This window comes from Prinia subflava, chromosome 4, assembly GCF_021018805.1.
Source record: "Prinia subflava isolate CZ2003 ecotype Zambia chromosome 4, Cam_Psub_1.2, whole genome shotgun sequence".
NCBI lineage: Eukaryota > Metazoa > Chordata > Aves > Passeriformes > Cisticolidae > Prinia > Prinia subflava.
The window spans coordinates 43,771,044-43,784,854 of record NC_086250.1 but is presented as its reverse complement, the minus strand read 5'-3'; positions in this window follow the sequence as shown (position 1 = coordinate 43,784,854).

The following is a 13,811-nucleotide window of genomic DNA, read 5'->3' as shown; positions in this document are numbered from 1 at the left end:
GCAGTCACTTCATGTAGGCTTTTACCAGGTGCAACAGTACTGGATAGGACTTCCTGTTGCCATACTTCACTTGCCAATGAGCTTCCTTTATAATTTCATGTGCCCAAGCAGTCTTGACACAGCGAGGATTAGAGCTGCTTCCTTGAGGAAGGACTCCTCAGGAGAATGGCCCCATATCAATTCAGAAATGAAGAGTTTTGTCAGTTCACAGCTCCTGCTATTTAATGTGGCCATAGAATTCTAAATTTAATGATATCTTCATAACTTGCCAAGTAATTCTGTAATTCTGCTGTTCAAGCTCCTGAACTCTTCTTGTTCTAAAATAACAATAAATTGAACATTTATCAAAAATACATTATCTTCTGAGCAGTTAAGGCTCCTGATTTTCACAGGAGATGACAGGACCCAGACTTTTTAAGCCATGCTGCATGAAAAGCTGCCTTTGGAGAAAACTTATAGAGGCACATCCGTATCTTGAATGTCTAATAAACAGGAAACAACTCCCTCCCTGTCTGATACTCACCTCAGCACTGTCCCCAAGAGAAACCTATGTGGGGCACTCCTTGAATTATATCCTACACAAAAGAGGTAAAAGTCTCTGAGCTTGAGCAATGGGAAATTGTTGGTCCTGAAGGTAACAGAGTCTCTGCCAGGAAGCATTTACATTCTTAAGCCAAGCTCTTTCAGTTACCTCCATGCACAACTTTATGTATAAAAATCCCATAATGTTATCGAAGATGTCACAGATATGCAGTTAAGGTATGTTTTTATATTACAGGAAAGTTCTCTAGAAATAGGAAAATACTTTGCACAAAAACTGAGTTTGGTATCAATTGAAGGGACATGTTTAGTATGTCCATTTTTAAAAATCAGCTGTTTCTGATTTCTTTCCTACCATTTAAAACAAATAAAACTTCAAATAGCTATTTGGAAAAAAGATAAAAAGGATTCGAAGGATTTTAAGTGAAATTAAAAACTTTAATGGATGTTAACTGTATGTGAAACACCAATGGCTACAGTTAAAGAAAAACTGTGATACTGCCCTCCCAAATCAGACTTGGCAGTTCTGAAGAACCTGGCCTCTTTTATTTTACATGTAATGTGGAACTAGGGCCTGGTTTAGAAGGAAACTGCAGTAAAGCAAGAGGGAAATTCTATCATAACAGCAAGTGCTTTATATAGTGTTTCTCAGTTGCATGTGAAGCATAACAGCTGGGCTAGAAAAGTATGGACTTCTATCTAAAATACAACATTTTTGCTTTTAAAAAGAGGAAAAATAAGTGATCCTGTTTCTTCATTTCCATTCCTGACTTCCCATATCCTGTTTTACTCCCAAAATAAATGCAGATTCTTTTTTATAATGTCATATTGTAAAAAGAAGATTTTTCACTTAATAAGATGAATTTACTTAAATTTGACTGTTCTGAGCTTGTCTCAAGGTCTAAACTGCACATTTCTTCTTCATTCATATGCAGAGACATTTGACTTGTGTTTCTGAAGCCTTCCAAGGCTTTCAAGAAATTCAAAGGTCATACCTGTACTGGGACTCTTACACAGGACTAGCCATTGCATTATTCTGCAGAAACCAAGCCATTAGCTGTTGAAGACAGAGGAGGTGTGAGGATGATGATGTTGCACTACTCTGAGCTCCAGACAAACCCTTTTTCATCACTGGAATGGTAAAATTTCCACTGTGAGCTGTTAGAAGAGCTACCTCTCCCTATTTTTCTAAAGTATGGCATGGATTCGATATAATTGCATAGGGAAGGAGCTCTAATTGAAAATCAACAGTTAAAAAAAGTCTGTACTTCTTTTTCAGTTGCTTAACTTTACTGTTTGTAACATAAAATTATAACCTGGGATTAACTCCAACTTCATTCTCCCCTCCACACTTACAGGGGTGCCATGAATCTCCAGATAGATATTCTGTAGCTCCAGTGGCAAAGTGCTGCTGAGAGGAGGTTGAGGAACTGGAAGATGGAAAGAAGTCTAAAATGGATGCAAATTACCAAGAGTTAAAACCAATGAGTGTGTGGGAGGGCAGCAGTAGACAAGGCAGTGTTTTGGTATTTCAGCACTCAGGTAATGTTGACTGAAAACATTAATCTTACCAAAATCAAGCCTGTGATATATGTCCTCTGTCCCTCTCATCTATATGAAAACATGTAGGAAGTATACCACTCCTACAACATCCCTTATTTGCAAGACTTTAGACATGGAATTTCTTTCATTTATGCATTAATTTTTAAAATTTGTCCACAAAAATAAAGGGGGCAAAAAAAAGTATATAGGTAAAGAAAATTCAAACAGAGATGTGCCATGGTCCAAAAGGTCCTATAATTAGAGTCTTCATAAGTGGGGGAGAGAAACTTAATTCCAAATCTCAGTCTTGAAAATATCCAGCAGGTTCTCTTTTATGCTCAACTTCCCTCCATCTCCAAGGCCTGCAGACTCCAAATTTTAAGTCTTTGGATGCAGTGCAGCTTGGGGGCAAACAGACTGAAAGCCAGCAAGAGAAGGAAAATATAACACGGCTGTTATCAGCAAAAAGACTTTTCTAAGTAATTTGTATCATCTGTGTCCATCCCACATGGACACGCTGCATATAAAATGAAAGTTAGTTTTCTATTTCTGTTTTCTTAAAATCACCACAAGATGACAGTTGTACCCCACCTCTCCTGAAAAAGAAATGAGCACAGTTAATTCAGCCAGGTGCACTTGTTTCAAAATCCCTGTGACAACTGGGCTAACCAAACTGGAGGAAATATTTATCAAAAGAGCCACCACATTATCATCCTTTTAAAGAGCAACAAGGAAATGCTAGCAGCACCTAATTGCCTTGACTTCAGATTTCTTCTACTCCCTCACCAGTGATAACATGGGGGACAATGTTCTGTCCTGCTGTTGCTATCTGAGTAGAGTGGATGCTGGAGCCTTTCAAGGAGGACTAGAGGAGGAAGGAGTCCTGTCTTTCTCTGATTCTTATTTCTACATTCTCTTGCACTGATGATGCCCTTCACAGAATGGTACCAAGTCCATATAAAATACAATTTTTTGTCTGTAAATCTTCAGTCGAATTAATCTTTATCTATGTCACAGAACAGGTGTATGAAATGCTAATGCCAAGAGGAAGGAAGGAAGAAGAGGACAAAGATGTATGATGTGCTTCGTTTTGGAGGCGGCACCTAATTTAAGCTAATAAGAAATTGTGGAACAACTTCTTGCTACCTGACCACTAGGAGTGGTTCCAGAACTTGCCATCAGTTTTGAGTATTTAGTACATAACTGTAGAAAGCCACTCTGTTGGAAGGCAAAGCTATCACTAACATTCAGAAGCTAGCTACTCAGACTACAAATGCTACAAATTCAGGAGTTACTAGTTTGGCAAGTCAACTACTTGCATTAGGTTTGCAGTATCATTATGTAAATTATTTACCTGCAAGTCTTCAGCATCAGGGATTTACCCAAAATCTCAGTTATTCCTGTAAGGAAAGAGTACCATGAGAGACCCGTATTGGTCAAGAGGAGTTGTGCACACACTGTGCACACGTATTTTCATGTCTCAGAGGTGACCCCATGAAAAAACTGCCTCCTTGGTTACACTGCATTCCATATTTTGAGGTGATGTGAGCTTTTATATCAAAACTTGTCCAATAAAAGAGTTAGGAGTTGTCTCTTAAATTTTTTAAGGGAGTCTTAAAGAACATGGAATATTTGTCCCCAAATAATTTTATGTATGTAAAGTCTTAATACAAAATTTGGCTCACAATTCAAGAGTTATTTCCTGTAGTAGCTAGTTTGTGGTAACGACATGTCATTTCTGTAGATTGTGTAAACTGCTGGCTCTGTTTTCATACTTCAATAAAATCTGTTTGCAGAGTTTGCACTTCTCCTTTCACTACAGTTAGGCAGAAGTTCAAACAACAAAACTTTATCGTTCATGTCTGTAAGTTAAATAACAACTGCAAAGTATAAAATGTTTTTAAACCAATGTAACAATGTGCAAAACACTGCTAAGTTCTATTGAAATGACAGTGTACTTTCAGAAGTGACTGATGTGCAAAGGAGTAACACAAGTACTTGTCTGCTTGCAATTCTCCCATCTCCTCTCCACACACCCTTATTTCTTGTCTAAGTGGTTCATCGTGCAGTATATGAGAAAGAGCTTAATATGGCCAAATTCTGGGATTAAACACTACAAATGTATATATATTCAAACTGTGCTTTGTATCTTATATTCAGACCAAAAATATTAACAATCTATTTCTCTCTTCCAACTTTACAAAAATGCTGAAAACTCAATTTTTAGAGACAGGGACATATATTAAGTACTTTAAAGTAGTAAACCCTTACTAAAAGTTAGTTGGCAACACTGCTACAGAATATGAACTCAACTGGTGAGTTTCTTTGCAAGTATCTTTACTTACCATCTTTGAGTAGTGAATTGGCAACAGTTTTGTCCAATTAATTTTGACATGAATGAAGGATGATAAAGTGAACTGTTTAATCAGTACTTAAATCCTGAGTATTTTTAAACATCCATAAGACATTACACAGAACACTGGTACTCCAGTTTTAAGAGATGATCCAACATTTTCTGAGAAACAGCGCTCAACTCCTGGATTCCAGTTCCAACAGATATACATATGGTGTATATACAAACCCCTTTTAGGTAGTTGAGTTTAGGTCTTGGAAGTAATGCTGGGAGCTGTGACTACAACAGCTCCTGTTCTGCGTCTGATAGGTGGGGGCACCAGCACAAAGAACAGTGCACAAGCAAGGCTGGTACAGTGTTGCATTTGATAGTTTGTGCTCCAAACGTGCCACCCGAGATAGCTGGCCTGCAGAGGCCTCTCCTCCTGACACACCCAGGCTCCTGCACATGCCTATTTACTACTTCCTTCCCAAATGTTAAACTTCCCATAACTTTATTTGCATTTACAAAGCAGTGGGTGTTAATAATTACAGCTATTCCATACTAAAGATCAGCAAGCTTTACTAAGGCAGTAACAACCCAATTAGGCAATTAGTGGCTTTCCTTTAACTAATTTTAAAATTTGTTCCTAACATCCAGTGCACAATACCTCTGGTGGCAATGGACAAAATTCCATAAGACAGGACCCCCACTTTCAAAACACCTAGAAAGCTGCAGTGTTTCAATGTGCATGACAGCTTTATAAAAGGCTGGTGACTGCACAGCATATGTTTTGTGGCGGACTTCTCTCATGTACTACGGCAGAGGCTGAGCTACCTAAAAGGCCATATAAAACCCTGCCTGCCAATTTTTCCTTCAAAAATTTGCAAACATCACATGCCCTCACTTTCCATGAAAAGATGGTGAAGAATATTGAAGCTGCTTCAATGATTTGAGAAGTGCCTGTTTCTCTCCAGCCAGCACTGAACCAGTTGCGGGTGTATGAAAGTCCACTTCACTGACCTCTATACTTAGGAACCACAACTGGCCATTGAAGAACAAACCAGCAAGAACAAACAAAAACCAAGTCTTTCTTTCTGCCTCTTCCCTGGAACCAGAAAAGCACCAAAAAGCAGACCTTTTGTGACTCTTCATTACAACAGATGGTCAGTATATCATCCAAATACACAGTGGAATGTTTAATGAAAAGGTTTTTTTGAAGAACAGCATTATTGAATTCATGCCATAAACCTCTTTATTCTACAGTAATTGTGCTTGTGAAGATCATATACTGGAATTGGAAACTGTTCCCCCTGCCCAACTCTAGGTCTGGAATTGGGGTTGCTTGTTTGTTCTGTTTATTTGGGGTTTTTTGTGTTTTTTTGTGTTTTCCCCTCATCTCAAGAAAGAGGCATGTGACCGTGGAGCAGCTCTTGATGTTCTAATCAGAAGATGTGTCTCAAACATTTTGTGACAATGAGATGTAGAGGGGGTAAGGAGAAATAAAGCAAACAGCTGTGTAAAGCTCTTCTATCATTCTCAGACCTAAGTGAAACCTGTAGTACCAAAGTGAGAACAAAAAACCCCTTCAACATTATAAATGCTAGCCATTCATCAGTCAGTCCTTGCTTAAAACCTAAATAAATAAAATTAAAAAGGCAGACAGTACTTATGAGGCTAAGCCTTTGCTAGGATGAGCCACCAGAACCTCTTGAGCAGAGATTAGCAAACTAAGTAACTTTTTGGGGAATTCTCCCATGCCATTCAGCTAGTTAACAAAACTGTTCCATTTTTAAATGATGGTCCTTGCAGAGTTCCCCCTACCTGAGGCAAGAGCAGAGGCATTCAGGCTGGGGCTCTGCTGTGTTCCGTGCTCCCTCTTCTGGCACCCAGGCCCCGCCAAAAGCCAGCAGCAGCCTCGGGGGGAGGAAGGGATAGGGGATGTTGGGAGGCCACCGCAAATGCATCCTGTTGGGTACACACCGCTTCTATTTCTGTCTTTATCAGGGATTTACAGAGTAGCGAGTTTCTTGTATCGAACTGGTGGCCTCTAACGAAGTGCTGCTCATTTTCTGAGTTCCAAATTCAAGCTGCTGGAAAATAAATGCAGAAATATCAAGGAGAATCTACCGTATGCATACAGCCTTTTCAGCAGTGCAAATGCTCTGAGGAACAGAGCATCCCAATAACGCTGCACCAGGAAAAGCCCTAATAATGCAGACAGGACCACAGCATGTACCCACGAGTTCACGAAAAAGCTTATCGCTGAATTTAACACAGCTCTAAAATTACGGCTAGCACTCCTACTGATGAACAACCCGTACCCTCAAATAACCTGTACATTATATTCAGTGAAACTGTGCTTTGATTAAATGAAAACCAACCCAATTTAGCAGTCATTCTTTTATTGAATCCCTCTATGCCTTAGCTTTCTCAGTAATATAGTGATGATAATGCTACCAGTTCAGAATTTTGGGAATTCATTAGTATGAGCATCCAGATACTTTCCTAATGATTACTCTAGAAAAGCCTGCATGAAAAGCAAAAAAAAAACCAAAAACCAAACTGTATTCAGATAAACACTTAACATCATGCAGATATAGAGAAAAAGCTTTTCTATTTTTTTACTTCAGCGAGAAGTTTCCATCTTGAACTGAAGGATCATGCATTAAAAAAAGTGATCATATAATTAAGGATTATCATGATACATGTCCATGATGTCATAGATGAAAAACTTACGCAATGAGCACTGAATTCTTCAACCTAATTTTCACATATGTTAAGGTTGGCATGTAATTATACGTAATTTTATGTTGAGAAGCAAACAGAAACTATTAGACTTCTATTTAATGTCAAGAACTCTCTGGCAGATAAAAAAATTAGTAAATTGAATGTCTGTGTGTTTTCTTCTATAAATAAATAAACTGATCCTGAGATTAATTCGGTTGCAGCTAGTTACCCAAATATTAAAAAATATAAATTAAAAACATCTTTGACAACTTAATTAGCATATTTTGGCAAAAGCAGATGATTCCTTACATCAACAATTACATGACATGGGAAAATTCACACTATCAAATACATACTATAATTTCTGTATATTACTGCAAACATGACATGACCTGGCTTAAGGATACACTACTCCATTTTCATAACGTCTAAGCACAATTAATTCTGATGGAACATCATGGAGGCTCTGTAATAGCTTGGCAACCTCTCAGAGGAAATACTGTGACATTATTTAATTTTCCTAAAGCAAAGTGAAGAATAAGACCAGACTTATTAAAATAGAGGTAACAGATAAAACACAATATTCTCATGTTTCATTCACAGATAGGCTTACTTCACTGTTATTGTCTTACAAATCTAGCCAAACTTGTAGCATTAAAGAAAAAAATAATCTGTTTTGACTTTGTAAAGTATCACTAGAGTAACTCTGAAGGATGAAACAAGACGGGAAGAAGTTTCATTCTGAGAGACCACTCCTGTTTATGCTGGGGAAGTGACTACAAGCAGTCTGTAGTGCAGCATGTGACTCAAGCCACTGGGAAGTTTGTGTTCAACAAGCTGGAATAAAATACTTAGAAAAATGAAGAAGTCTAATTTCTTGATTTGTAATTAAGTGTGAATAGTACTTAATATTCCTGAAACAGCAAAAGATACAAACAATCTTCGGGGTAAATGCACCTAAGGAGATCTTGTATCTAAAGTCACCTATGACACTGCTTGAAAGCACACAGAGATGGAGTTGTCCCACTCAAAATTACCAGACTCTCCTCACTCCCACGCTCAAGCTCCATGTGAACTGCCCATTTTCTTTCATCTCCTTTTTGTTCTTCAGCAGAACTCTTAGAATTTTCCCAGCTTCTTGACTGTTTTCTATGACATGCGAGGGAGTTGGATGGAGGGAAGAGACCTTTCCCCAGCATGCCGTTTCCCCACTGCGCACACAAGCTAGATAAGGACAAGGCTAGGCAGACTGGCTTGCGTAACCCGTTTGAACATGGCTACAGCCGGAACACCCAGACTGCCCTTCTGTCTCTTGTAAAGGCTATGGGGACTACACTCACTCTTCTCTGAACACTATTTAGTGCACCTCAGCTCAGAACCAGACACTGACCCTGCTTTGTGCATCAACTGCTCTTAAACATAAACACCCTGGGAGCCTCAGAAGCCCCAAAATCACAAACTATACAAGATCTAGGAGCATACATATACAAGCCATTTCTGCATTTTCCTAAGCGATTTTCATTGCTTACAAAGAGAGTTTGCAGCAAGAGTCTGGGCAAGACAGATCTCACACTAAGGTTCAAAATTCAGAAGTAGCAGCAGCTCAGCCTAATAAACATTTTTATAATATCTGGAGATGAACAGACTCATAGAGTCCCCCAAGAGCTTTAAATGCTACCCCATTTCTGCAAGCAACAGGAACTGATACTACATTTGATAACCCTTTATAGTAAACAACTTCAAAAATTATTCCTAATTAGCTTCTTTTTTCAGTTGTATTAGACACAACTGTAGTTAAAAATTTAAGTCCTATGTTTTAAGTGTGATTTTCAAATTAGCTATCACATCAGCATTTGACCAATGCACTAAGTTTGAGGGCATTTGTTTTCCAGTTACTCTGAAAATAAAAATATCTCCTTTTATCTGGGCAACACAACAGCATTCAATGCAATGCACCTATCAGCAGTCTGTAAGGCCAAATCCAGACTAAGCATATCACCAAGAGATACATTGAGAATCATAATTAAACAACAATAAATGTCTTCCTTTTAAAGTACATCTGTGGTATTCATGTATTTTCACTGCTTTAAATTCTTGATTTGCTTGGGTCATTTTAATAGATCACTTAGCTTATATGTTGTTAGGCTAGGATTTCTTTTATCTTCTATTTAAGTTTTCAGAAGTGTTCTTCTAGCACATATTATATTGAAATGCATAAACTGTCACGTGTATTGTCTGTCCACACATTCACAGTTGCACAAATTACTTCCCTTTTTCATTTATGCCCATATAAAAGTTAGGTAAGGCAACTGCTCAGAGAAATTTCAACATATTTTAGCTACTGTTGACTGTCATTTGAATTGGTAAAAAATATGAAGATGAGACAGTGCTACATGACAATAAAATATTGCTGGTAAATCTGCAGAACTCTCTTAGTAGTAGGATTTCACCACTTTTACCTGTAACAAACATCATGATGTTATTGAAGTTATTAATTTTGGTTTTACTTTAAGGTAATAGCACCTTCCCCATCCAAGTACGACACCATAATTCTTAATCTACAAAAACCCTTTGCCAAATTTAATGTGATCATTTCTGTATTTCTGAGCATGGTTCCTTTTTAACATTCAGAAGAACTGTCTCAGTTTTGCATCTCAATCAAACTTTCACACATTCAACCAGAAACATGAATCACACCAGTGCTATTTCAGGGAACAGTGTACAGCTATAGTGGCAGGCGGAAGTGTGCCATCCACCAGATCACACTGAAACACAGGTCATCATAAAGTAATGTGAGAGATTAAAGGTAAAGGGAATTCACTAAGACCAAATTTTTTTTTTTAAGAAAAAACTTGCACCCATTTGCTGTCAGGAAATTCATTACTTCTGGGCTGCAGACCAATGCTTGCTAGAACAACAAAACATTTTTTGCCATTGAGGACCTAATCTGCATTACAGTTATGATAACTTAAAGCAGCAAATTCTTTTTTGCCTGCAAGAAAACGATATGAATTTAACAATCTTTCTAAACTTACTGCTGAAGTACTGCCAACCCAGAGTGTTCAGAATACTTAAGTCAGAACCCACAAAAGAATTAGGATTTCAAAAGTATGGCAGTTTTGAAATCAAGTGGGTATGCATTTACGTATTTATTTTTACTTCTCCTTCAGTTGCATTTAGGGTTTTCCTGCTCTGTATTTCATACTTCATTGCACAACTGAAAAACCATCCACTTTGAAGTACTTATAACTTAAGAGTTTAGATGATCATAATATTCAATAATTCCAAGAGGTAGACCCTTGTGAAGAACAGCAAGTATTAAAGATTTACAATTACAGATAATATTTTTTAAAGTGTTTAATTAATTTACTTGGGTATTTTCAATAGTGTTTATGTAGCCAAATTTTCCCTCTGTTTTATTTCCTGAGTAGTAATACCATAAAGTTGAAATAAGGAAGGTGTACATCCTGTTGGAAGATTTAGGAGGGTAAGTGTCATAAATTGTTTAAATAAACAGCTTAAGGTGAGTCTTTTCAATGTAAAAGTGGGTTGGTTGTTTTTTTTTTTAAGATTATCTAACCCAAGCCTCCTGAGCTAAAGTTCCAGTAACTACTGAAAATTGTGAACCATTGTGCAGAAATAGCCTGTAATTCTGGACCTCCACTTTCCCACCTTTGCTATGCTGTTTAGCATTTAATTTCATGCATAAGACCTTTCACTTATGATTTAATGGTGTACCATTGAAGATTAGCTCCTTCTGGTTCCCTATGGTTACTTAGTACCTTCTGCTTACTAAGTAGCAGAATCTTTTAAAGAAACTAACACACTAAAATGTAATAAAGAATTTGAAAGTATTATTCAGTAACAAGGGGTAGGGCTTACTGAGTAAACGCCCCTTGCTGAAGTGCACATTTGTCACAGCAAGTTAAGCAAACAGGGAAGTCTTTAGCCCAGCATATGCAGTTACTCCAACACTTTAACATTTTTCATTAAATATGGTTGAGCTATGTATTATCAAAATTTGCCAATTTTGCCTTTCTGACCCTCTCCTTTACCAGAAGTTCATCCTGTAATTCTTGCGCTTATTTTTACATTGCACCTCTATTATATGCTGTCTGCAGTCTTAAAAGGGAATTTACTGGATTCTCTATTCCATCTAATAGGCTGCATTTTCAAAAACCATGTAAATAGCACATGCATATACACACAAATAAACTTAACTTCCTTTTCTAAGGATTTACAGTTTACTGTTTAATACACGTAGCATATAACTAGTGATACTAGTTACACTCATCAGAACATAATGTTGCTACAATTCAAGAGCAGCACAAGCAAAAATGGAAATGAGTGAGAATATTTCACACACCAGAAAGCAAATGCAGAATTAGTGACACACTGACAAGAGCAACTGTGGCCTGCTCTCTGTAAAGCAGCAATACTGCAGATAGGTAATAAGCACAAAATTTAGTATTAAAAATTTAAAAAAAAAAAAAATTGAAACAGGATACAGTTGCTAGAACAGAACATTCATTTAACACAGCTATACTTAAAAAAAACCCCAACCAACAGAGAGGCAAAAAACCCACACAAGCAGCACTGAATAGTGACAATTCAGGTACTGGACCTATCCTGTCTGTTTGCAAGAATTTATACACTGAAATTCACTGTATCTGGTAACACAAACAGTACAGGCTTTATTTTACAAATAAACTCAAATTGCATTGACAAATACCATACAGAGATCAATAAAACTACTTTTTTTCTAAATAGCAAGGATTTTTCCTTTTCCTTACTTTTGATCTTTGAGTCTTTTTGGTATGCAACAAGATATTTCATAATTCCTTAATATCAAGGTAATTTTGGTACATTTAAAATTTATAACTCCCACCAGAAATACATAATTTCCTTTATTCAGTACCATTAAAAAGCATGCATACTAAGACAAATAGATCAGAAAAAAAAGTCTTAATGCACAAGCCCCTTCTCTACCTCTAAAAACGGAGGAGCCCCGTTTATAAACATAAAACAAACAAACCCGGTGGTGTCATACTAGAATCAGCTTCACAACCTTATCATAAGGGATCTCCACCTGTTTCAGCTATAAGCCGAATAACCAAGCTATAAGAACCAAGACATCGTTAATGTAAAATAGTAATTATTACCAAGCTGGCATCGCAAGATCAGAGTCCAATACAGACATTTTGTACCTTGGTGCTGGATAATGTTACTTGAAGCATCAGCCTAATAGCCGGTTTATTCATAAGGCACGCACTAAAATGAAACAAACAGTAATTAAGTGCTGACAGTGACCTAGTTAGCTACACAAGGAGCTCGATCGTCCTTTCATTCATTACAGGTTCGCCGGAATCCGACAGGGACGCTCCCGTCCGCCCGGGCAGTGCGAGAGCGGGGCGCATCGACCCCCGTGCGGGCAGCCCCGGGCTCCGGCCCGGCGTCGCCAGCCGCTCCTGCAGCCCCCGGATCTCCGCAGCCCCCGGGTCCCCGGGAGCTACGCCCCAGAGAGGGCAGCGCCAAGGCCGCCTGCCTCGGCCTTCGCCTTCCCCTCCCCCGCGCCGCAGCTCCGGCGGCTCCGCGCTGGGATAACGCAGCCTCTGACTCGCTCACTGCTCGCGTCCCCCTTCACCTCCCTCTCCTCCCTCCCCCAACGCGCGCGCTCGAGAGTCTCTTCTCGGCGGCGGGAGGGCGGTGAAATCCTCCGCTCTCCTCCCTCCGCGCTCCGTAACGCGAACGAGCCGCCGCCTTCTGTTCCTCAGCCTCGGCCAAGTCGGCGTTTGTTGACAGGCTCTGCCGGGCACAAAATGGGGCTGCCGCTTCCATGGGCGCCGCCATTTTGTGAGGAGCCGCCGCGCTCCCTTGGTGCAGCCGCAGCCTCAGTCGCGGCGGCCGCGGCAGCCCAGGCGCGCCGGAACGGCGGCCGGGGTCTGTGTAATGGTTGAATAAAGTGACCCCGTCTAGGGAATCCCCGGCTGACAGTTACGTAAGGGACCGTGCGCAATTGCTGGGCTTAGCATGGAAACCCACCTAGCCCTGCTACGCAACTTGCCTGTCCTCCCCTCTGCCCCCGCTCCCCTCACAGAGCGCCCAGGCGAGCGGTGACTCACCTCTGCCGAACGCCCCTCGCGGAGGGGAGACCCCCTGCTTTTAAGGAATTTTTAAGGCATGATTAAAAACCACCGCCCTCCCGTGAAGGGAGGTTTGACTGTGTGTCTAAAAGAGCGATTTAGGCCCCCAGTCGCTCGTTTTAAATCTCTCTGATTTGTATTATCCTGGCTTTGGCAGTCTTACGCATACTGTAGCTGACATAGCAGAAGCTCAGGGTGTCAGAGACAGGAGCTGCAGACCAAGATCTGAAGGTCTAATTTTAGGGGAAGGGGGGGTGGGAGGTGGAAGGATCTTAATGCTACAGGGAATAAGACACTATGTATTTCATACTCTGAAATCCACACACCACCAACTTTCAGACAGAGTATTAATTTGGAACTCAGCTATATCTCTGCTCTTCCCCCTAAATCATGAACCCAGGGCAAATATTACCAAGCATTATTGTACCTGTCTCTATATTCAAGCTGAAACAGCATGCAAGTCAAAAGGAAAAAAAATATTCTTTGGAAAAAACATGTTTTCTGAAGTTAGTACAGGGAGTAGA